Source organism: Hypanus sabinus, chromosome 21 (genome assembly GCF_030144855.1).
Source record: "Hypanus sabinus isolate sHypSab1 chromosome 21, sHypSab1.hap1, whole genome shotgun sequence".
Lineage (NCBI taxonomy): Eukaryota > Metazoa > Chordata > Chondrichthyes > Myliobatiformes > Dasyatidae > Hypanus > Hypanus sabinus.
The window spans coordinates 41,910,810-41,934,051 of record NC_082726.1 but is presented as its reverse complement, the minus strand read 5'-3'; the positions used below and the strand labels follow the sequence as shown (position 1 = coordinate 41,934,051).

The following is a 23,242-nucleotide window of genomic DNA, read 5'->3' as shown; positions in this document are numbered from 1 at the left end:
TTTTTCCTGCACCACCATTTCAAACACTGAGTTTCAGGCTGCCAGTCTCTGAATGAAATGATTTTTCCCTGCCAATCCCTTATAACCCTTCCATTAATTATTCTCTCCCCATGTTTGTGATGCTAAGGGAAAGAGATCCACCATCGTCACTCTAGTGCAAACACAACTCTTTGACCCTCAACATGGACAAGACTAAAGAGATGATGTGGACTTCAGGAAGGTGCAGACTGATCACTTCCTGCTGTACATCAACTTTGTGGATAGTCAGGAGCACCAATTTTCTTGGAGTGCACATCACAGATATGTTTCACCTTGCGTTTCTTCCTCCCCCTCCCCACCTTCTTACTCTGCCTCCTCATCTTTTTATCCCCAGTCCTGATGACGAGTCTCGGCCCAAAATGTTGACTGTATTCTGTTCCATAGATGCTCTCTGGCCTGCTGAGTTCCTCCAGCATTTTGTGTAGATTATTTGGATTTCCAGCATCTGCAGATTTTCTCTTGCTTCTCACAGATGATCTCACCTGGTCCCCCAACACCACCTCTTTAGTCAAGAAAGCACTTCCTGAGGAGACTGAGGCGAGTGAAGCTCCTCACCTCATTCTAACCACACTCTACCGGAGCTCCATTGAGGTTGTCCCTGGCCAGCTGTATCACCATCTGGTATGAGAATGTCAAGGCAGTTGGCTGCAATAGATTCTGAGGACTGCTGAGAGAACCATCGGTGTCTTTCTCCACTGCCCCCCCCCCCATCCTCCCCATCCAGAACATAAAACAGAAGCACTGCATTCATGGAACCCTTAGCATTGTCAAGAACCCCTCCCATCCATTCCACAATCTCTTTGACCTCCTACCATCAGGCAGAAGGTGCTGTAGTATAGAAACCAGGACAGTTAGGCTGGGGAACAGCCTCTTTCCCCAGGCTATGAGACTTCTGAATGCCCTGCCAGCACCCAGTACATATAATTTACAGGTATAACAGTGCCAGTGGCAATAATGGTGTTATATATTTAACTATGTCATATATGCACTTTATGTCAACTTCTACATCTATAGAATACTTATTTATCTGTTAATATTATTGTGCTAATATTATTTTCCTTGCTGTATGTGACATATATACTGTGTTTTGCACCTTAGTCCCGGAGAAGCATTTTTTCATTTAGCTCTATACATGCGTAAAGTTAAATGACAATAAGTTTAACCTAAGAGACTGATAAATCTTACACACCTCAAAAATACTTAACCTTCAATAACTGTCATTAAAACATTTTATCTAATCATTATACTGATGCTATTCTTGGGATCTTGCTCCGTTTCTTATTTTTTCCCACAATGTCAATACTTCACACTCTGTAAAGCATTTCATTCGTTCTGTTATTCCATGCACAGACAGAGTATAAATTGAAATTATCTCCAAGACAGAGTGAATTATGACCTCTCGCTTTCTCTTCAGTATCAGTTAACAAACACTGCAAGATTTCATCATTTTCACCAGCTCTTAATTTCGTTTGAATTCAGCAGAAAAGTTAGTTTGAAACAATCTTATGAAATGCTATTTTCTTTCTCCCTGTAATTTCAGAACTTGGCATGCCCTTAAATCATATGATACATCATTTCCTTGAGTCTACTGTGGTAAATCTCGTCCTGATGCTGGTGATAGTGAAGTTATTGAAATAATTAAATTGAAAATGTTTAATTACTATACAAACTCTGAAGCTCCAAATGGATCAGAGGGAGAGGACTTAGGGTGGATGAGGGTGGGGGATTTGAGTTTTCAGAGCTTGTGCTTTGGTCATATGGAATATTTAACTGTTCTCTTCCTTACAACAATGTCTGGTAAATCAATGACCAGATTTGGCCAACTCTCCCTGAGGAAAACATGATGGAGCTGCATTGACTTTAAGAATACAACCTGACTGGTACACGATGGAGATCATAAAGAAAAGGGGGGATCTTACTGAAATCTACCGGATACTGAAAGACCAGGAAAGAGTGGAGATAGAGGATGCTTCCATTAGTAGGAGAGTCTAGGGTCTAAGGCATAGCCTCAGAAGAAAGGGAAGTCGCTGTAAAATTGAGAATTTCTTCAGCAAGAGAGTAGAAACTGTGATGGAGTTTGTTGCCATGGAGAGCTGTGGAAGCTGCTGTGGCATTGGGTGTAATTATGGCAGAGTTTGATTGATAGCACCTTTGCTCCATCCACAACAGGCAGGGTTTCCTGGAGGCCAACCATTTGAATTCCACTCGCCATTCCCATTCTGACATGATAACGCCCCCCTCAGGTTGGAGGAGCAACACCTCACATTGTATCTGGCTAGCCTCCAATCTGATGGCATGAAGAGCCATTTCTCTTCCCTCCCCCTTCTCTCTTTATCCATTCCCATTCTGGCTCTTCTCTTTCCCTTTCTTTCCTCCTCACCTATCTATTACCTCACTCTGGTGGTCTTTATCTGTCCCTTTCTCCTGAGGACCACTCTCCTCTCCCATCAGACTCCTTCCTCATTAGCCCTTTACTTTTTCCACCTATCGCCTCTGAACTTCTCACTTCATCTTGCTCTCTCCCACCCATCCACCATCCCCCTCAGCTGGCTTCACTTTCTATCTTGTACTCACCCTCCTCCCCCATCTTCTTATTCTGGCCTCCCCACTTCCCTTCTAGTCCTGATGAAGGCTCCCGGCCTGAAACGTTCCCTGCTAATCCCTCTCCTTAGATGCTGCCTGACCTGCTGAGCTCCTCTAGCATCTAGGGTGTGTTACTATAGAAAGTTGTGGGGACAGGGTGGGGACATGGTGTTGAAAAAGCAACAGTAGATTCAATGGTCAAAATGACCTAACTCTGCTCCTGTATCTCATGGTTTTATAGTCTATCCGTATCCATCTCAAGGAATGTCAGATCACCGAGTGTATGCCTGAGAGAGGTAGTGGCAGCTTGTGCAATTCAGATGTCAATCCTGTGATAGGCTTGGACAATGATCAAAATGGGATCAGAGAGGGGTTCCCTGCATCAAGCCATCATCAGAGAGTGGGGTCAAGCCTTTGGTATTCCTCATGTCTGCTCAATAAGTGCAGTAGCTTTGAAGTGCCAAGACTAGTTTGCTCAAAATCCCACTCTACAATAATCTGCTTGCAGAGCCCTAAGCTGGTCTGGAGTCACATGTGTACTAAGGACAGTAGGATTGTCCCTAAAGGTCATTAGTTACAACACTTTAAGCTTCATGGTGACTTTTGGTGAGATCCACTCATTAATCAATGTGAATTTAAATTCAATGCAAAATATAGGATTTTGCTGTTACCAACGTGTGAGATGAACTTTAACCTGCACTAGCTCCGGATGTGTTGATGCACTGGGGCACAGCAGCAAGTGTGCACCAGACAGACAGGTAAATGTGAGATCATCTACAATGTGCAGACACACAAACACACAACACAATATAAATCATGGTTCTGTACACATGCATGCCACTTTGACATATGAACACTTACATACAGTTACAATACAAGCAAGCATGACTTCAAACCTGGTATGATATCTCAACCAGGTGTAAGCAGGATAATCACTAACAAGAGAAATTCTGCAGATGCTGGAAATCCAGGCAACACACAAAATGCTGGAGGAACTCAGCAGGCCAGGCAGCATCTATGGAAAAGTTTAAATAGTTGATGTTTTGGAACTGATGAAGGGTTCAGCCTGAAATGCCAACTGCTTACACTTTTCCATGGATGCTGCCTGATCTGCTGAGATCATCCAGAATTTTATGTGTATCACATTTCTATAGATGCCTGGCCTGCTGAGATTGCCCTGCATTGTTGATGTGTTGGTGGGTTAATATTTTCTTCAGCAAATGAATATTAATCAAACTGCAAATGCTGATTCCGATGAAGGGGCTACAAGCTATTATCAGTGTTCCTCTTTCCGCAGTTACTCCCTAATCTGTTACCTGCTCTTTCTGCTTTTATTACCTCTTCTGTACTTGGTGACAATTGATATTGGGTGGCAGGGATTACATATTTTGTACAAGGTTTTGTTTCAACATACAAGTGGAATAGTTACCGAGGACAATGTTTAAATTCCCCTTGAAAGAAGCAGTCCACTTTAATACCGGCCAGACGATGAGAGTAACTTGAGTCAGACTTGATCTGTTTAACATTCAAGATTGATTTCTTCCATCTCTGCGCAATGTGCGTAATTTCTAGAGCTCTTGAGCTGCTTCCTGTTTTCAAACAACATTCATTGTGTTCTGTCTGTGTCTGCGTGCATCTGCAGATGCACGTTTATACATATTTCTGCAGATGTCTCAGTCTGTAGCCCTTCATCAGAAACAAACATACTGTGGTTCTTGTGTACATATACTGCAGTATAAAAGCAACAAGTGGCAAACTCACAACGAATGTTAGGAGGGATTTCTTTATATTAACTGAAGAGCTGTTGCCGAGCTCTCAAAGGTGGGTAAGTACTGGACATCTGTCTCAGCTGGAGGCTGCTATGCTGGCTTGCCGGTTATTCTGAGAAGTATCATATTTTCACCTACACCCAACTTGTAACAAGGCTTTCATCTTGACTGCACCACATTCAACACCAAGACACTTGGTGTGAGGGGACTGGGTTCGCATCACACAACAAAGAGACTTGGAAATTCCTATCTTTCACAGTAGTTTCAATGTGAAGCCCTCTGGCTATCAATCGAAACCTGCTTGTAGTAGATTTCAGAGGCTGCTTTTATCGCACATCAGAAATCTGTTTGTGAAATTAAGCCTAAAGCACAGAGATAACTGTGCAATTCCATTAATTCCCGAAACCACTTCACTGAAGATCTATACGACGATCATCCTCAAAATATTACTGAAGGTCACTGACCACAACTCTACTGAGACAGAGAAGGACCCACTCTCCCCTTGGAGGATATTTCCATTTGTTTCACATGTGTCCTTACCCCATACAACCGGTGAAATCTTATCAGTTTTGCCAATTCCAATAAAGAGCAATGCAGGAAGGGGTACCCAGTCAGAGTCCTCCCATCACAGCTTCACAGTGGTCCTCTAACTATAGATTTCAATGGATGCCTGCATTCAAGGTTTATCTGTATCTACTGATTGACATAACTGAGTCTTACATATATATGCAATGCTCAGGGAATGCCACATGTTGGATGTATCTTCCCTGCAGAACTGACTGCACACTCTGTGGTTAAATATAGCAACAAATAGCAATGAGGTTAAGCAATGCTCAGAGTGAGTGCAGCTTTGTAGGAAACACCTCAAATTACTTACCAAGATCCAGACAATATTGGCAAAGCCAGCATTTATTGCCCATCCCTAACTACCCTTAAGAAGATGCTGGTGAGCTGCTTTCTGCAACCAATGCAGTACCTCTGTCAAAGGCACTTCCATGGTAAGGCTGGGAATCCTAGGATTTAGCTCTGGCTGAGAAGTAGGCCGAATGGATTAATTTTGCTCCTACACCTTATGGTCTTATGGACTGGCAGCAAGCATCCAAGCCAGGATAGGCAATTTCATCCTTTGTTTCTCTTGGTAGTACAAGTTATGAATTTGAGGGGAGGTAAAATTGGTAAATTAATTGATTATTATTATTATATGCACAATGAAAAGCATTGTTCTGCATACCATCCATACAGAGCATTTGATCACATCAGTGTCAGAGTAGGCTGGGTGAGAATATGATGGTCACTGAATGCTGGTGGACATGGATGCTCGGAGTGAGATGCCAAACATCAAGGCACCTTGATACTACTTGACCAAACTCTGCCTTGATGTCAAGGGCAGCCACACCCAGCTCAACTCAGAAATTCAGATCTTTGGTCAATGTTTGAACCCAGGCTGTGATATGGCATTGAGATGTGTGATCTTTTCAACAAAACCCAAACGAGGGATCAATGGTGAGTCATTTGGTCAGCAAATAGATCCCTAGTTTGATAAAGTCACAGTTATGTTTATTGATATATGCCCAAGTACATATATTCACAGGTGCAATGCAAACTTACTTGCAGCAGCATCTAGCATCAGGCATATATACAGCATCAGAAAGACAACATTAGCAAGAGAAATATAACTTTAATTTTATAAAATTATGTGGTAAAGAACACAATTAGAACAGTCCATTGTAGTGCAAAGGAGTCAAAGTGGTCTATACTGAGGTAGTGAAGAGGGTTAGGGTTGAGTAGCTTAGTTTAAGAACTGAGTAGCTGTTGTTGAACTGTTAACTGTTGAATTGTAGCACTATTGATAGCAGTTTCAGTCATTTTGCTGACAATTGAGAGCAGTCTATTCGGGCAGTAAACTGCCTGATAGTATTTGTTCTGCTGTTTGAGAGCAGAACATACCTTTGCAATTTTCCACATGGTCGGGTAGATGCCAGTATTGTAACTATATCAAACAGCCTGGCTGAAGGCTTGGCTGGAGACATAGCCACCAATGGAGCACATGTTCAGAACTACAACTTGAAGCTTTCTGGTCCTGTAATCTTTTCTTTATCTATTACTGTCAGAGCAGATTGAGTGCAGCTTTGGATGAGGTAATTCCAGTGCAGTAACAAGGGGATGGTGCATGGTCAAAGCTATTGACAATGTGGTACTGGGGAACATGCTGCATTTTTGGAGGTACTTCCGACACAGTGTTGAGGGAATGCAACGTGACTGGCCAAGAAAGTTGTTGCATAAATAACCTCAAATTAGCACAATGAAATCACCTTGAATTTATCACAAGAGCATTGCAATGCATTTAGTATTCAAAAAGTATTCTGTACGTTCACTTCACAAGACCCTCTGAAAGATGTCATGTTAAATCCACAGATCTGAGAACATCAGAACAGAAGAAAGAGAGTGATTAGTCCATTCAACCCGCCAATCATACATCATGACCATGACTAATCTACCGCAACACCATCTTACAACTTTAAACCCCTATCCCTTGATTTCCGTTGATGTCCAGAAATTTATTTGCTTCTATTTTGGGATCAGGGTAGGGAATTCTGGAAGTTCATCTCTTCCTCATCCCAGTCCTAAATGGACAAACTCTTGTTCTGAAACTATCACCAGCCCTGGTTCTAGTTTCCTCAACCAGGAGGAACATGATCCCTGCATTTGTCCTGTGAGGGCCATTCTCTAAACTCTAGGAAGTACAATCCCAGTTTCCTTAATGCCCCTTATGCAGAAAACCCAACACCTCTACAAGAAGTCTAATGAAACTTAACTGTAATCCCTCAAGGACAAATAAGTCCTGTTTTGGGACAGCTCCAGGTGCTGTCTCATCAATGCATTCAGTATTTCTTCACCCCACATTAAAAGTCCTCTCATAATAATGACTAACAAACAATTTGCCTTCCTAATTGTTTGTCACACCTGAATATTAGCTATTAGTAACTTCTGTACAGGTACACAACTCCATCTCAACATTTAAATTATCCGGCCATTCATTATTTCTGATATTCAGTTATTTACACCAAAATGGATCACCACACATTTTCCACAAATAATTCCATCTACCAAGTTCTCAAGCACTCATGTGGATTATTTATCTGCCTTTGAAGCTTCTTTGTGTCTTTCTCTGTATTCATAATCCCACCAACTTTAGTATCCTCAATAAACTTGGAAACATGACACCTGCTCCCTTCAACCAACTCATTGATGAGGATCATGAATAGTTGGGGCTCAAATACCCATCCCTGCAGTACCCAAGATGTTACAGCTTGCCATTCTGAGAACAATCATTTACTCCCATTCTTTGCTTCTTGCCTGATAGCCAATTTTGATTCCATTTCAGTGTATTACAAGAAATTCATACACATAGTGCTTTTAATAAGACTACATGCATTCTGACTGGCTGCATCACTGCCTGGTATGGTGGGAGGGCAACTACTGCACAGGATCATAGTGAGCTGCAAAGAGTTGTAAAATTAGTCAGCTCTATCATGGGTACTAGCCTCCGCAGTATCCAAGACATCTTCAAGGAGCGATGCCTCCGAAAAGTGACTTCCATCATCAAGGACCCCCACATTCTCATTGTTACTGTCAGGAAGGAGGTACAGAAGCCTGAAGGCACACTCTCAGTGCTTCAGGAACAGCTTCTTCCCATCTCCCATCCAATTTCTAAATGCATATTGAATCCATGAACACTAACTCACAACATTTTTTTAATTTCTGTGTTTGCACTACTTACCTTAACTAGTTAATACACCTACTGTAATTCAGTTTTTTGTTTATTTATCATGCATTGCATTATACTGCCGCCACAAAGTTAAAATATTTCACAACTTATGCAGGTGATATGAAACCTGATTCTGATTCTTGTTCTGACATGCATGAGAATCACTACTTCTAGATCAAAACACAATTGTGCTGATTTCCCAAATGTTTGACCTGGCACTTCAGTTTTCCTTCATGGTCATGTCAATAATGCTATTTTCACACCAGCTTGGCATGTAATTTTGTCATTTCTATGCTACACTACTTCATGAAGTAGCCTGAGAAATCTACTTCCAGAATTCACATAGCCATCCATCACTGCACCCTTTTAGAACAATTGTACTTACAGAGCACCACACTCCAGTGGCTTTCCTTACTGAGTTGGCTTGTTTCTTGCAATCCCTGTGTCCCTAGATTATTTCAGTGTCCAAAAATCTCTGCCATGCCTGTTTTGTGAATATATTTGCTGTCTAAGCATCCACTGGTAACCTCACTAACTCAAGTTTCAGTCCCTGAAATCTAATCAAAAGGTACACACAAAGAAGCATCCATTTCATAGCAATAACCTGCTGGACACTGACACTATGTATATCTGCTTTAATACCTAAAAGGATTCTACGTTCTCATTAGACTTGATCAATAGCAGCCCAGCCCTCATTCTAACGAGACAGAGCATCAGACACTCAATTAGAAACAGTATAATTACAGTCATTTCAATTTATGCAATTGTCTTCAGGCTCTGATCTCAGGGAATTGAAACTCAACTCTTTCTTTAAGGAGTGTTCTTGTTGGAACTGTTGAGTGATAAACGCTTGCAAGTACACTGGAGAGAATTTCTCAATCTAATCAAAGCAGCAGCTACATCAGGGAGTAAACATTTCACCTGAAGCTTAAGTGACAAGGTAGTCCTTCTGCAGCAACACTGGAAAGTTTGACATTTGCTTAAAAACCACTAACTCTTTGTTGTAGAGAATAGCTCGAGCTTCCACATCCACGGAAGACCCTTACAATCAGCAAGGAATAGTGTTAGTAAGAAGTTACTAGAGCAAAGGTGTACCAATGGAAGAGGAGGATACAAGGGCAAATAGCTTGAGCTGTATAGTTAAGATCTTTCTTCTTCACGTGCCACCCCCTGTTCTATAGAAAAATGGGATAATGCTTGCAAATGACCTCCAATTCTGCTCTACACATAAGAAATTCAATTATGTCCATTTGCGTAGCAATCCAACCTAAACTTTGTCATGCATTTGCCAATCACCAAATTGTGCTCTGCTTTAGACACAGTTCTCTTCTCCCTCCTCCTCATCTGATGTTGATTAGAAAACTACCTGCATTACCATTTGACATCTACTGAAAGACACAAAGTTCAGTACAATAACAATTTTAACTAAAATTACATTGTATTCTATTGCACTTAGCTTATTACTGCACTACCTCATTCCCTGGAAGAAATTAAAACTACAATCATTCAAATTTGTAAAGTTTTCAATTACAGGTAGGAACCTGAAATTCTCATCTTCTGCTCTGCCCTATCGTATTATTGGATTTTTTTTTTTGGATTAGCTTCATCTGTCTCATGTATATCGAATCATCACAACATACAATGAAATGTGTCATTTGTGTCAAATCAGTGACGATCGTGCTTTGAGGCAACCCACATGTATCGCCACACTTCCGGCACTGACATAGCATGCACATGACTGACCAATCCTAACCATGCATCTTTGGAATGTGGGAGGACACCGGAACACCCAGAGGAAACCTACTTGATCTGGGGGTGGGGGAAAATGTACAGACAGCAGTGGGGATTGAACTGCAATCGGCAATCAGTGGCACTGTAAAAAAAATAATTGGACAGGTATATGGACAGGAAAGGAATGGAGGGTTATGGGCTGAGTTATGATGCAGGTAGGTGGGACTAGGTGAGGGTAAGCGTTCAGCACGGACTAGAAGGGCCAAGATGGCCTGTTTCCGTGCTGTAATTGTTATATGGTTACATGGTTATAAAACGATTATGCTAACTGTGACTTTACTGTGCTGCCCCATATGTACAAAGTGATTGATGTTCATAGTATTTCTGATAACACAGCACCATTCACTGCCAGAGCACAGTTTCAATCTGGATTATAGATTCAAGGTCAGATCTGGAGATAGAAATGGAACCAATGTGAACTTCAACTATTTTGTGCATTTTCATTAATAAGATAACAGATAAAGATGAGGTTTGGGCCATAAATGTCCTCTATAAGTGAACATGTGGCACTGCTACTGAAGTGAAGTGAATTCTGCAGGTCTCCTCAACCACATTCCTCCCCTAAACAACAGCTCAAAAACAGCTTAACTGGGCAATTATCTCATTATTGTTCCCCACTTCTTGTTGATTATGAGAGACTCCCTCGTTACTTGTTATATCTAGTAGTATAATTAGTTTTTATAACTAGGGAAGAATAAGGAGACCAAATAGTCCTTGGAAAATAATAATTAAAAGACATAGATGGGCAAAGGGATTTAGTGATACAAACACACAAAGCACTTAAACTAATGGCCCAGGTTAATGAATCCACTGAAAACTGCAAGCAATTTCTGGGAGGATAAAATATAAGTTACATTAAATCTACATACCACTCAGCTCAGCCTATCTTTGGAGAAGACGGAACAGCGTTTTACGCCACAATGGTTATACAGCAGTTAAATTCCAGGACTAATAACTTACAGGTTCATGTTCAAATCATATTTAAATAGAAATTGAAACAAAACAAACCAATTCATTGACCCTGACAGCTACAAAGCCACTGGATGATAGTAAAAGGCCTTGCAGTTCACTTTATCCTTAAGGAAAAGAAGTCTGCCATCCATGTCCACTCTGGAAGGAGGTGGCTCCAGACATGTTTAACCATCAGTTCATAGCTTTCAGAGAAGGGCAGTGAGTGTTGGCCTTGTCTGCGATGGCCAGATTCCAAAGTACACATAAAACATAAAAATGTGTAAGCAGCATACACTCAGTCGCCACTTTATTCAGTATCTCCTATACCAAACTAAGTGGACACTGGGACATTGTGGTCTTCTGCTACTGTAGCCCATCCACCTCAATGTTCAACATGTTGTGTGTTCAAAGATGCTCTTCAGCAGACCACTGTTGAAGTCATTTGAGTTACTCTTGTCTTCCTGTCAGCCTGAACCAGTCTGGCCATTCTCCTCTGATCATTCTCAATACAAGGCATTTTTGTCCACAGAATTGTTGCTCACTGGACCATTCCCTATAAGCTCTTGTGTGTGAAAATCCCAGGAGATCAGCAGTTTCTGAGATACACAAACCACTCTATCATTCAAGTATTCCACAGAGCAAGTCACTTGGATCACATTTTTTCCATTTCAGATATTTGGTCTGAGCAGCAACTGGACCTCTTGACTATGCCTGCATGCTGTTATGCACTAAGTTGCTGACATAATATTGGGGCTGATTAGATATTTGCATTAACGAGCAGGTAGACCTAATAAAATAAGCATTGAGTGTATCTGTAGTTCAAATAATAAAAGATTTACTAGAATGATTTCAAAAGTGAGAGGCGGCTCAGCTGACAAGATTGGAGCACTCTTCTGTAGAATAATATACATTGTTGGGTCATCGAATAGAGGCTTTTGAGAATAGGCCTTTGGTAATGTGGAAGGTCAGAGCAAGGAACAATTAATATAACAGTGATTTATGGATCCAAGAGGGATGCAGGAGAAACTGCTTCACCAAGAGAATCAATAGACTGTGGAAGTCACTATCATATGGAAATAATCGAAGAGAAGTGCACTGATATATGTTAGAGGAAGTTAAATCTTTATTTAAAACAGACGAGTTGTTGATAGCATAAAAGAAGGACTGGCAGGAGGATATTTTGCTGCTGTGTTACAGAAGCTTTATAAGGCCACGCAATGAGTACTGAATGCAGTTTTCCATGTCCTGCTATAGAAAGAGTGTCACTAAACTGGAAAGGATGCTAAAAAGAAGATTTACAAGGATCTTACTGGGACAGGAGGGTTTGAGTTATAAAGAATGTCTATATAGGCTCGGACAGGGGTTCCGAACATGGGGCTCATGGGCACCTCAGTCAATGACAGGGATCCATGACATTAAAAAGTTGAGAATCCCTGGGCCAGAGCTTATATTGCCTGGAGTGAAGGAAGTGAAGGATGACCTTACAGAGGTTTATAAAATCATGAGGTTAATTATTACATATTGTCCCAAGGTAGGTGAGTCTATAACTAACAGGCATGGGTTTAAGGTGAGAGGGGAAAGACTTAAAAGGAACCCTGGGGGGAAGGTTAACACACAGGGGGTGGCTGGTGCATCAAATGAGCTGCCGGAGAAAGAGGATGAGGCAAGTACAAATACAATGTTTAGCAGTCATTCGGACAAGTACATGGATATGAAAGGTATAGAGCAATACGGGCCAAGTGTTTGCAAATGTGACTAGTTCCGTTCAACTCAGGCAACTTACCCCAAGATGGGATATAGTTGGTTAGGTAGTGTCAGAAAAACACTCAATATCATTAAGGCCAATGAAATGATTGTGGGCTCCAGGAAGGGGAAGTCAGGAGAACAGGTAGAAGTCCTCATGCACCTGTTAACAGTGGAAAGGGTGAGCAGCTCTAAGTTCCTGGGTTTGCCTAGAAGGCTGTGTCCCAGGCCTAACACAGAGATGCAAATTTGGGGATCGCATGCCAGTAGTCCTGCCCTATAAAAAAAGATACCCAAAGTCAGGTCCCTGGCGGAGCCGGCTGTTCACAAGAAAGCTCTGTTTATGTGCACATGCCTTGATTGAAATAACTTTCAGAGGACCTTAAAAGAATTGTAGGGATGCATGAGTCTAGAAAAGGCTACAAAAGCATTTCTAAAGACCTGAATGTTCATCAGTCCACAGAAAGAGGAATTGTCTTCAAATGGAGGAAACTCAGCACTGTTACTACTCTCCCTAGGAGTGGGCATCCTGCAAAGATCACACAAAAGAGCACAAAGTGCAATGCTGAAGGAGGTGAAAAACAACCCAAGGGGAGCAACAGACCTACAAAAATCTCCAGAACTTGCTGAAGTCTCTGTTCATGTTTCCACTGAAAAACACTGAACATGAATGGTGTTCAGGGAACCACACAGGAAACCACTGCTCTCCACGAAAAAAACGCTGCTGCATGTCTCAAGTTTGCAAAAGACCACCCAGATGTTCTACAGAACATTGTTCTGTAGAAAAATGAGACAAAATTTGAACTTTTTTGAAGAAATGTATGTTGCTTTGTTTGGAAGAAAAAGAGCACCGCATACCAACGCCAAAACCTCATCCCAACTGTGAACCATGACGAAAGGAACATCATGATTTGGGGCTGCTTTGCTGCCTCATGGCCTGAACAGCTTGCAATCATTGCGGGAACAATGTATCGACATTTCATGGGAGAATGTCAGGGTGGCAGTCCATCACCTGAGGCTTAATAGAATTTGGATTATGCAACAAGACAATGATCCGAAAGATAGGAGTAAATCAACAACATCATGGTTTAAAAAGGAGAACATTCATGTTTTGGAATGGCCGAGTCGAAGACCAGACCTTAATTCTACAGAACTGTTGTGGAAGGACCTGAAGAGAGCAGTTCCTGCAAGGAAATCCACCAACATCCAAGAGTTGAAGCAGTTTTGTATGGAGGAATGACGTAAAATTCCCCCAAGCTGATGTGCAGGACTGATCAACAATTACCGGAAACACTTGGTTGAAATTATTGCTGTACAAGCGGTGTCACACCAGTTACGGAAAGAACAGTTAACATACTTCTCCCAACAAATACATGTAATATTGGTTCATTTTTCTCAATAAATAAATGAACAAGTATAATGTTTGTTGTGTTATTTATTTAATTGGGTTCTCTTTATCTAAGGTTTAGGACCTACGTGAAGATCAGATCACATTTTAAGTCAGATTTATGCAGTAATAGAGAAAATTCTACAGGGTTGGTAAAGATTCCAGCACCACTGTAAAGGCTCCAAATCACAGAAACACAGGGTTGTCAGCTCAGGCTGCATCATCACAGACATAAGCCTCACCACTATCAAAGACATCTTCAAGAACTGGTGCATCAGAAAGGTGGTATCTTTCAATAGGAAACATCACCTTCTATAATATGCCCTCTTTTCATTACTACCATCGGCAAGGAGACACAGGACCCTGAGGACCCATACCCAATGATTCAGGAATAGCTTCTTCACCTGCACCATTAGATTTCTGAACAGAACTCATGAAAACTACCCCATAATACATTTTTTCTGCAATTTTTATTTGGTAATTTATTGTAATTTTATGTCTTTGCACTGTACTGTTGCCACAAACAACAAATTTCATGTTGTATTAAATGATGATAATAAACCTGATGCTGGCATTGCACCAATTCAGATATTTTATCTTATGTCTTAGTTTACAATAATTTTTGGGTTTTTATTGAAATAAAATGTCAACATTCAGTGATTTGTGTGATATCTGTCTTCGTTAAACAATAGCGTTGGCATTAGATGCAGTAATTGCTCTTGGATCACACTTGAGCTGGTGCTTCCTGAAGGAATCCTGTCTCCACACTAGCAATAGTACCCCTGAGCCGTGATCAGGAGCAGGCCACAAACGATGATGGTCACATGCAGCAGAAGCTGCACGATTGCCCTAATGCACCTATAACCGTGTGTAGAGAAGTCCTTTCCCACTGCTTCCAATTGAAAAACATTTCAACTTTGCAAAAATCTTGAAATTAACAAAAACATTAATGATAGACCATACAACATAGGAGCAGAATTAGGCCATTCAGCCCATCAAGTCTGTTCCATCCTTCCATCATGGCCAATTTATTATCCCTTTCAGCCACATTCTCCTGCCTTCTCCCCATAACCTTTCACAGCCTTACTAATTAAGAACCTATCAACCTCTGCTTTAAATATACCCAATGACTTGGCCTTCACAGCCATCAGCGGCAATGAATTCCATAGATTCACCACCCTCTGGCTAAAGAAATTCCTCCTCATTCCTATTCTAAAGGGATGCCCCTCTATTCTGAGGCTGTGCCCTCTGATCATAGACTCACTCACCATAGGAAACATCAACTCTACTCTACCTAAGCTTTTCAAAATTTGATAGGTTTCAATGAGATCCCCCTCCCCCCTTTTCTCTAATCTCTAGTGACTACAGGCCCAGAGCCATCAAATACTCCTGATACATTAACCCTTTCACTCCTGGGATAACTCTCATGAATCTCCTCTGGACCTTTGCACATTCTTTCCTAGATAAGTGGCCCAAACTGCTCAGCAACCTCCAAATGCAGTCTGACCAATGCCTGAAAAAGCCTCAGCATTACATCCTTGCTTATTTATTTAAGTCCTCTTGCACTAAATGCTAACATTGCATTTGTGTTCCCTCCAACCAAATGCCAGTTTAAATAAAATAATAATTATGGATTGCCATGAACTGACATGCATTTGAAGTATAAGGGAATGAACCAGGGTTTAGGGAGAGAATGGAAAAGTGGAATGGAGAGCACGGCTGGATCCACGTGATCTTATTGAACCATGGTGCAGACTCAAGCATGTTCTTACGTTCTTAAGCCAGACATCATCACTTTCAATGTAGTTTTGGTGGCTCCTTTCAGGTAAATGTGCTAACCACAGCATATCAACTCCAGGATCAGATTAGGAATGCTTCAGGACCCTCATTTCACTACCCTGTGGGACTAACTCTGGACTCAGTGCTGAGGTGAGAGGCACAAGGAGAGGACAGTTATATATTCCCACTGTGGACCCAGTAGATAGTTTACTGCAAACAAGAAAAAAATCTGCAGATGCTGGAAATCCAAGCAACACACACAAAATGCTGGAGGAACTCAGCAGGCCAGGCAGCATCTACGGAAAAAAGCACAGCTGACATTTCAGGCTGAGACCCTTCAACAGAACTGGAGAAAAACAAAATGAGGAGTCAGAGTAAGAAGGTGGGGGGGAGGGGAGGAAGAAACACAAGGTGATAAGTGAGATCAAGGGGAGTGGAGGGGTGAAGTAAAGAGCTGGGAAGTTGATGGGCGAAAGAGATACAAGGCTGGAGAAGGGGGGAATCTGATAGGAGAGGACAGAACACCGTGGATCAAAGAATAGAGGGGAGGAGCGTCAGAGGGAAGTGATAGGCGGGTAAGGAGATAAAGTGAGAGAGGGAAATGAGAGTGGGGAATGGTGAAGGAAGAGGAGGGGCATTACTGTAAGTTCGAGAAATCGATGTTCATGCCATCAGTTTGGAGGCTAAGCAGATGGAATATAAAATGTTGCTCTTCCAACCTGAACGTGGCCTCATCACGACAGTAGAGGAGGCCACGGGCTCACATGTTGGAATGGGAATAGGAACTAAAATGGATTGTTTGTTACAGTCTTTATTACACATCAGATTACATTCTCTTATAACTTGTTTACACTCATAGAAATACCTTAACAGGAAGAGGCCAATCTGTCCCACAAGACTATCTCACCATTTAATAGGAGCAGCAATGACCTGTGTCTGTGTACAGACCTCTTGCCTTCTTATTGATTTATCAGAATCATGTTTAGTATCACTGGCATATGTCATGATATTTGTTGTTTTGTGGGAGCAGTACATTGCAATATATAGTGATAAAAACTATAAATTACAATAAATATATATAAATTTAAAAAGTTGTGCAAAAAGAGAGGGAAAATACTGAGGAAGTGCTTGTGGCTTCATGGACCATTCAGAAATCTGATGGTGGAGAGGAAGAAGCTGTTCCTGAAATGTTAAGTGTGTGTCATCAGACTCCTGTACGTCCTCATTGATGGTAGCATTGAGAAGAGAGCATGTCCTGGGTGATGGGGGTCCATTAACAATGGACACCACCTTTTTAAGACATTGCCTTTTGAAGGTGTCCAGGATGCCGGGGAGACTCGTGCCATGATGGAACAGGTTGAGTTTACAACTTTCTGCAGCTTTTTTGATCCTGTGCATTAGTTCTTCCATACCAGACAGTGATGCAGCCAGACAGAACGCTCTCCACAGAACACCTGTAGGAATTTGCGAGTGCCTTCAATGACATATTAATTCTCCTCAAACTCCTAATGAAATATATCCACTGTCTCGCTTTCTTTGTAATTGCATCAATATGTTGGGCCCAGGATAGATCTTTAGAGATGTTGACATCCAGGAACTTGAAACTGCTCACCTTTTCCACCTCTGATCCCTCAATCAGGACTGGTGTGTGTTCCCTCTATTTATCCTTTCTGAATTCCACAATCAATTCCTTCATCTCAAGTGCAAGGATGTTGCTGTAATACCACTTAACCAAGTGATCTTAACCTGTATGCCTCTCATCGCCATCTGAAATTCTGCCAACTATTGTTGTGCCATCGGCAAATTTATAGATGGTGTTTGAGCTGTGCCTAGCTACACAGTCATGGGTGCAGAGAAAGTAGAGCAGTGGGATAAGCACACATCCTTGAGGTGTGCCAGTGTTGAAAGTCAATGAGGAGGAGATGTTATTTTCGATTCACACAAACTGTGGTCTCCCAGTGAGGAAGTCAAGGATCCAATTGCAGAGGGAGGTAAAGAGGCCAAGTTTTTGGAGCTTTGTCATTAGAACTGAGGGTATGATTGTGTTGAACATTGAGCTATAAATAGCAGTCTAATATAAGTACTACTATCGTCCTTGTGACCTTAGGCCATGTGGAGCGCCAGTGAGATTGCATCTGCGGTAGACCTATTGTAGTGATAGACAAATTGTAGCAGATCCAGTCCTTGCTCAGGGAGAAATTGACTCTAGCCATGACAAACCTGTCCAAAAGCAGTATATCACAGTAGATGTGAGTGCCACTGGGCAATGGTCATTGATTCAGCTTACACAGCTCTTCTCCCGGCACTGGTATGATTGTCACCCTTTTGAGGCAGGTGAGAACCTCTGACCTCAGCAGTGAGAGACTGAGAGATTTAAGTCCTGGACTAGCAGAACACCCACTAATCAAATGATTGATTGATCTTTCATCCACAGCTCTTGTAAGAGGGTATTTCAAATTTCTACCACCTTCTGTGTAAGAAAGTGTTTTCTAACTTCATTCAATTTTTATGGTTGATACTTCATGGCAAATCTCTCCATCAGAAGAAAATACTTACACCCAATTGCCTTATGTTTTCACAAAACATCCCAAAACAATATAATTGCACCTTAATTTTATGTCCTTGTGTTTACAAGCTTGGTTGATGTAGTATCTCATCTAAACCTTGACATCCTGGGAATATCCTGGTGAGAGATTAATCTCTCCTTTCAAAGATAGGGTGTCCAGAAATATATGCAATATTCCAGTTATGATCCAACCAAGGCATTGTACAACATTTCTAATGAAGGGCTTTGACCCAAAATATCAGCAATTCCTTTCCCTAGACAGAATGGGCTCACCCCACTGAGTTCCTCAAGCAGATAGTTTGATCAGGTTCCAGATTCTGCAGTCTCTTGTGTCTCCTTTGTATAGCAAACTCCCTTTCCCCCTTTGTTCTAGCATTCTAGTTTTGAAAGCTAACTTTCTACTAGCCCTTTTGATTATTTTTATAACTAAATGAATATTTTAGTGATTTATATTCATTGACCCAAAATCTCTTTGGACCTCCATAATGCTGAGATTTTCACCATCTAATTTAAAATCTGATCAATCTCCTGTTCCAGTGGAAAGTCGCATTTTCCTATTAAAATGCATCTAACACAATTTGTCTTCTGACTTAATTTATCATTGTCTGCTGGAAATATTATGCTCCTGTCTACAGTATTTACAATATTACTGTTCTGTGCTGCACCAGTAATCTTGGATCTCCGTGTCTCTATTATGTTGTATATGATTAAAAAAATAAAGTGAATTGCTGAGACCCCAATACAGATCATTTCAAGGCATCACCAGTTAGTTCCTTACAGTTCAAATATGAACACAGTATATCTGTATTCTGACTTTTATTGCCTTACCATTTTCCTGAATAGTTCATTTCCATGAGTTTTAATTTTAGCTAACAGCTTCTAAAAGTGTTATCTGATTAAATATCTCCTAGAAATCCATATAAATTACTTCTACATTTATTCTTGTGACCACTATGTTACTTACTTTGTTAAATAATTCAGACTTCAAAAACACTTTACAAATCCACACTCTTAATCAAAGTTGCTCTTAGTCTTCAATCTTTAATTATAGATTCCAGTAATTTCCTCACAACAGGTTCTATACTAACATGTCTATAATTTCCTTTTTTATCTTTACCACTTTGTCACTTTAAGTAATTGTTGCACTTGTAACTTTCCAATCTACAGGGAAAATTATTGAATTGAGAGAGCTTTGGAAGATTATTATGAAGGTACATGCAATTTCCTCACCTCCTTTAAAATCAATCATTGGAGCAACATCCGTCATTTCCTAGGGATATTAGTCTTTGGTGAGGAATCTTTTCTGTTTACAAAATTGCCCAGGGTTGCCAAGATTCACTTCCAGCTCTTCTGTAATGACTGGTATAAACTTATTATGCAAACCAACCTATTCTATTTGTAATAGAAACCTGGTTTGAAAAATTCCCATTAGTAGACTATTTCATTTCTTTGAATGAAATTACAGGTATTTTTTAAAGTCTTTCTCTCCTTTACAAACTTCATTTCATCTTCCTTGTAGCTTGTTATCATTTTTATCTTCACTTTGTCAGTCACAGATAATAATAAAAATCCTTGCACTTTTCAGTACTATTTTCTTTATTTTCATATTATCTCTCAATTCGTCGATTGACCACACTGTTTTATTTATCATAAACCTCTATACCCTAGGGGATATCTTTAACTGTATTAAGCTAAATTCACTCTGAACATCTTGCACTATTCATCTGTAAGCTTACGTGATAAAAATCTGACCAGTTTGCTTTAGTTTTTCTCTGCCTGATCCCATAATTAAATCTAGAATCTTCATAACTTTGTTAGGTTTCTCCTTCCCAAAATTAATATTGACTTTGATATTATCTTTATTATTAGATAAATGCATCTTTACCATTAACTGTCTGGTTCATTAATCACTGCTAAATCCACTCTCAGCTGTCCTATTACTTCTAGAACACATTGCTCCAGAAAAATCACATTCACCCTGCCTCTTCTTTTGTCAAATTGTTTGAAGTATTGCTCTCTGTTAAAACTAATTTGTTTTTGCTGCTAGCCTCTTTGAATTCAATGAATAGATTCTACCCCTTAATTACTTTTATCTGATATTTGTGGGTGACATATTGGTGCAGAAGCTGGTACAGTCTGTGTGAAGCTTGTGTACTTTTCCCATGACTGCAGAATTTCCTCTGGGCGATCTAGTTTCCTCCCAGATCACAAAAGTTTGCTGGTAATTGTTCATAGCAGAATGAATCGAAGGAGGGAGTTAATGTGAACATGCAAAGGTTCATTTGCAAGTTGAATCCATGGTGAAGAAGGCAAATGCAACATTTGTACACATTTCAAGAGCATTAGAATATGAAAGCAAGGATGTAATGTTAAGGCTTTATAAAACACTGGTGTAGCCTCATTTGGAGACATGTGAGCAGTTTTGGGCCCCTAATCTAAGAAAGGATGAGCTGACATTGGAAAGGGTTCAAAGGAAGTTTGTGATAATTATTTCAGGATTGAAAGGCTTATCATATGAGGAGCATTTGATAGCACTGGGCCTCTACTCACTGGACTTCAGAAGAATGAGGGGCGATCTCATTGAAACCTATTGAATGTTGAAGGACCTCAATCGAGTAGATCTGGAAAGAATATTTCCTAAGGTGGCGGAATCTAAGACTAGAGGATACAGCCTCAGAGTAGAGGGAAGTCCATATAGAACGGAGATGAGGAGGAATTTCTTTAGCTAGAGGGTAGTAAATCAGTGGAATTCATTGCCACAAGCAGCTGTGGGGGATCAAATCATTGGGTGCATTTAAGGCAGAGGGTGACAGATGCTTTAGTAGTCAGGGCATGAAGGAATATGGGGTGAAGGTAGGAGATTGAGGCTGAGAGAGAAACAGATCATCCATGATGAAATAGCAGAGCAGACTCAATGGGCCGAATGGCCCAATTTGCTCCTATTAAACTTATTAATTTATTAAATCAGATCTTATTAAACTTACAGGATTGTAGTGAACAAAGACACAGCACTATAGAGACTGCAGATGCTAGAAATCTGGAGAACACACAAAATGCTGGAGGAACTCAGCAGGTCAGTCAGCATCTATAGAAGAAAATGAACAGTTCATTCAGAGATTTTGGGCTGAGACTGTAAAGGAAGAGGGCAGAAGCCAGAATAAAAGTAGGGGAAGGGGTGGAGCACAAGCTAGCAGGAAATAGGAAAATCTAAGTGGAGGGGAAGGTAGGAGAGTGGGGAAGTGGTGAAAAAGGAGTTAACATGAGAGCCTGGAAGGTCATAAATCTGGGGAAATCGGCCTCCCTAGGAGCTGACATGGATGCAAAGGGCTAAATGGACTTCTCGCTGTCAATATAAAATAATTCACATTACAGTTTTCCTCCTCTCCGTTGGTTCTAGCCATAAAACCCTCCTCAGTGCTTTTCGATTTCCAATTTGTTCCGTCGCCACCATGGCTGTCGGTGCCTTAACTTTATCTTCTCTCCTTGCCTCAATATCAGGTGTTCAGTTAGCAGCAGCTCCCCCAATCCCTTCCAACCTCAGTAGCTCTTAGAGCAAAGAGTTACAGATTTTCCAAAATCTTGCAGGAAGTGATGCAGTTCTTTCTGACATCATATCTCCTAAATCTAGATTTAATGCTAAAGTTACACCCCTTTAAAGTAGCTCACATTTAAGAAACAGCTGATATTTCTCCCTGCTTAGCTGTTACAAGTAGTCTCTCTGGAATATTAATAGGATTCTGTCCGCTTTGGTTGATCTAAATGTTGTAGCTAATCCAGTTCACACAATATAGATTATTCCCAACTGATTGCGTGGTAGAAGAATTTCTAATTTCCCACACAGTGTACAAACATTCTGCTCCTGCCAACCCTTCCACTTAACTCAAACAGACAAGAATTTTAGTTACTTCCTCGGCAGAGAACCCATCTGTTCTCCTTTCATTGGCCTGTCATCCTCTTATACCCTATTGAAGACTGCCACATTGGAAAGCAGCTCTTGTATTGACTCGGCTCTTCAAAGATCCAGTTCATTTTCCAGCTACCCTTATAGACTGGGAGCACAAACATTCATCATCTTATTTGTCTACTTTGTTCAATTTGGCATCAACACCAGGTGATTAGTGAATAAAGAGAACATCACCTTTCCCTTCCAATTTCACATACTGCATTCAATGTTCACAGTCTACATCTCCGCTTTGCAGAAAACAACACTTGATTAGGTGATTGCTTTGTTCAGCGTCTGCGGTCAGCCTGCAGCGTGCCACAGAGCTGTCCATTGTTTGTCACTTCAATTCTCTATCCCAATCTCTCTCTGATCTATCCATCTGTGGCCTCTTGTAGCGTGGCAATGAGATCCAACATAAGCTTAAGGAACAACACCACATCTCCTGTCAGGAAAGTTGCAGCCTTCTAAACATATTATGAACTAGACAATTTTGGGTCAATCACTTTTGTATATCAGAAATGCCCATCCCTGCTACCAGTTGTCTCTCTGGTATTGAAACAGTTCTCTCCCTTCTTTGGCACAGGCTGACAGCTGGACATGTCCTTCAGCCCCGATTTCACTATTTTTACATTCTTTGTTTGATTTCTGGTTTTCTCTTTACAACTACTTACATTAACCAGTTGAACAACTTACATATAATACTGGAGGAACTCAGCAGGCCAGGCAGCATCCAGGAAAAGAGTACAGTCGATGTTTCAGGCCAAAGCCCTTCAGCAGGACTGTCAAATGGTCTCGGCCCGAAATGTCGACTGTACTCTTTTCCCAGATGCTGCCTGGCCTGCTGAGTTTCTCCAGCTTTTGTGTGTGTTGCTCAGATTTCCAGCATCTGCAAATTTTCTCTTGTTTGTTAACCAGTTGAACT

At 40.9% G+C, this 23,242-nt stretch overlaps 1 protein-coding gene across 3 annotated transcripts in view; it reads right to left on the bottom strand.

The window, feature by feature from the left end:
• The window catches only part of LOC132378989 (glutamate receptor ionotropic, delta-1-like), an 891,690-nt gene that overhangs the window by 556,052 nt on the left and 312,396 nt on the right, over window positions 1-23,242 (bottom strand). The gene's annotated exons all lie outside the window — the stretch shown is intronic.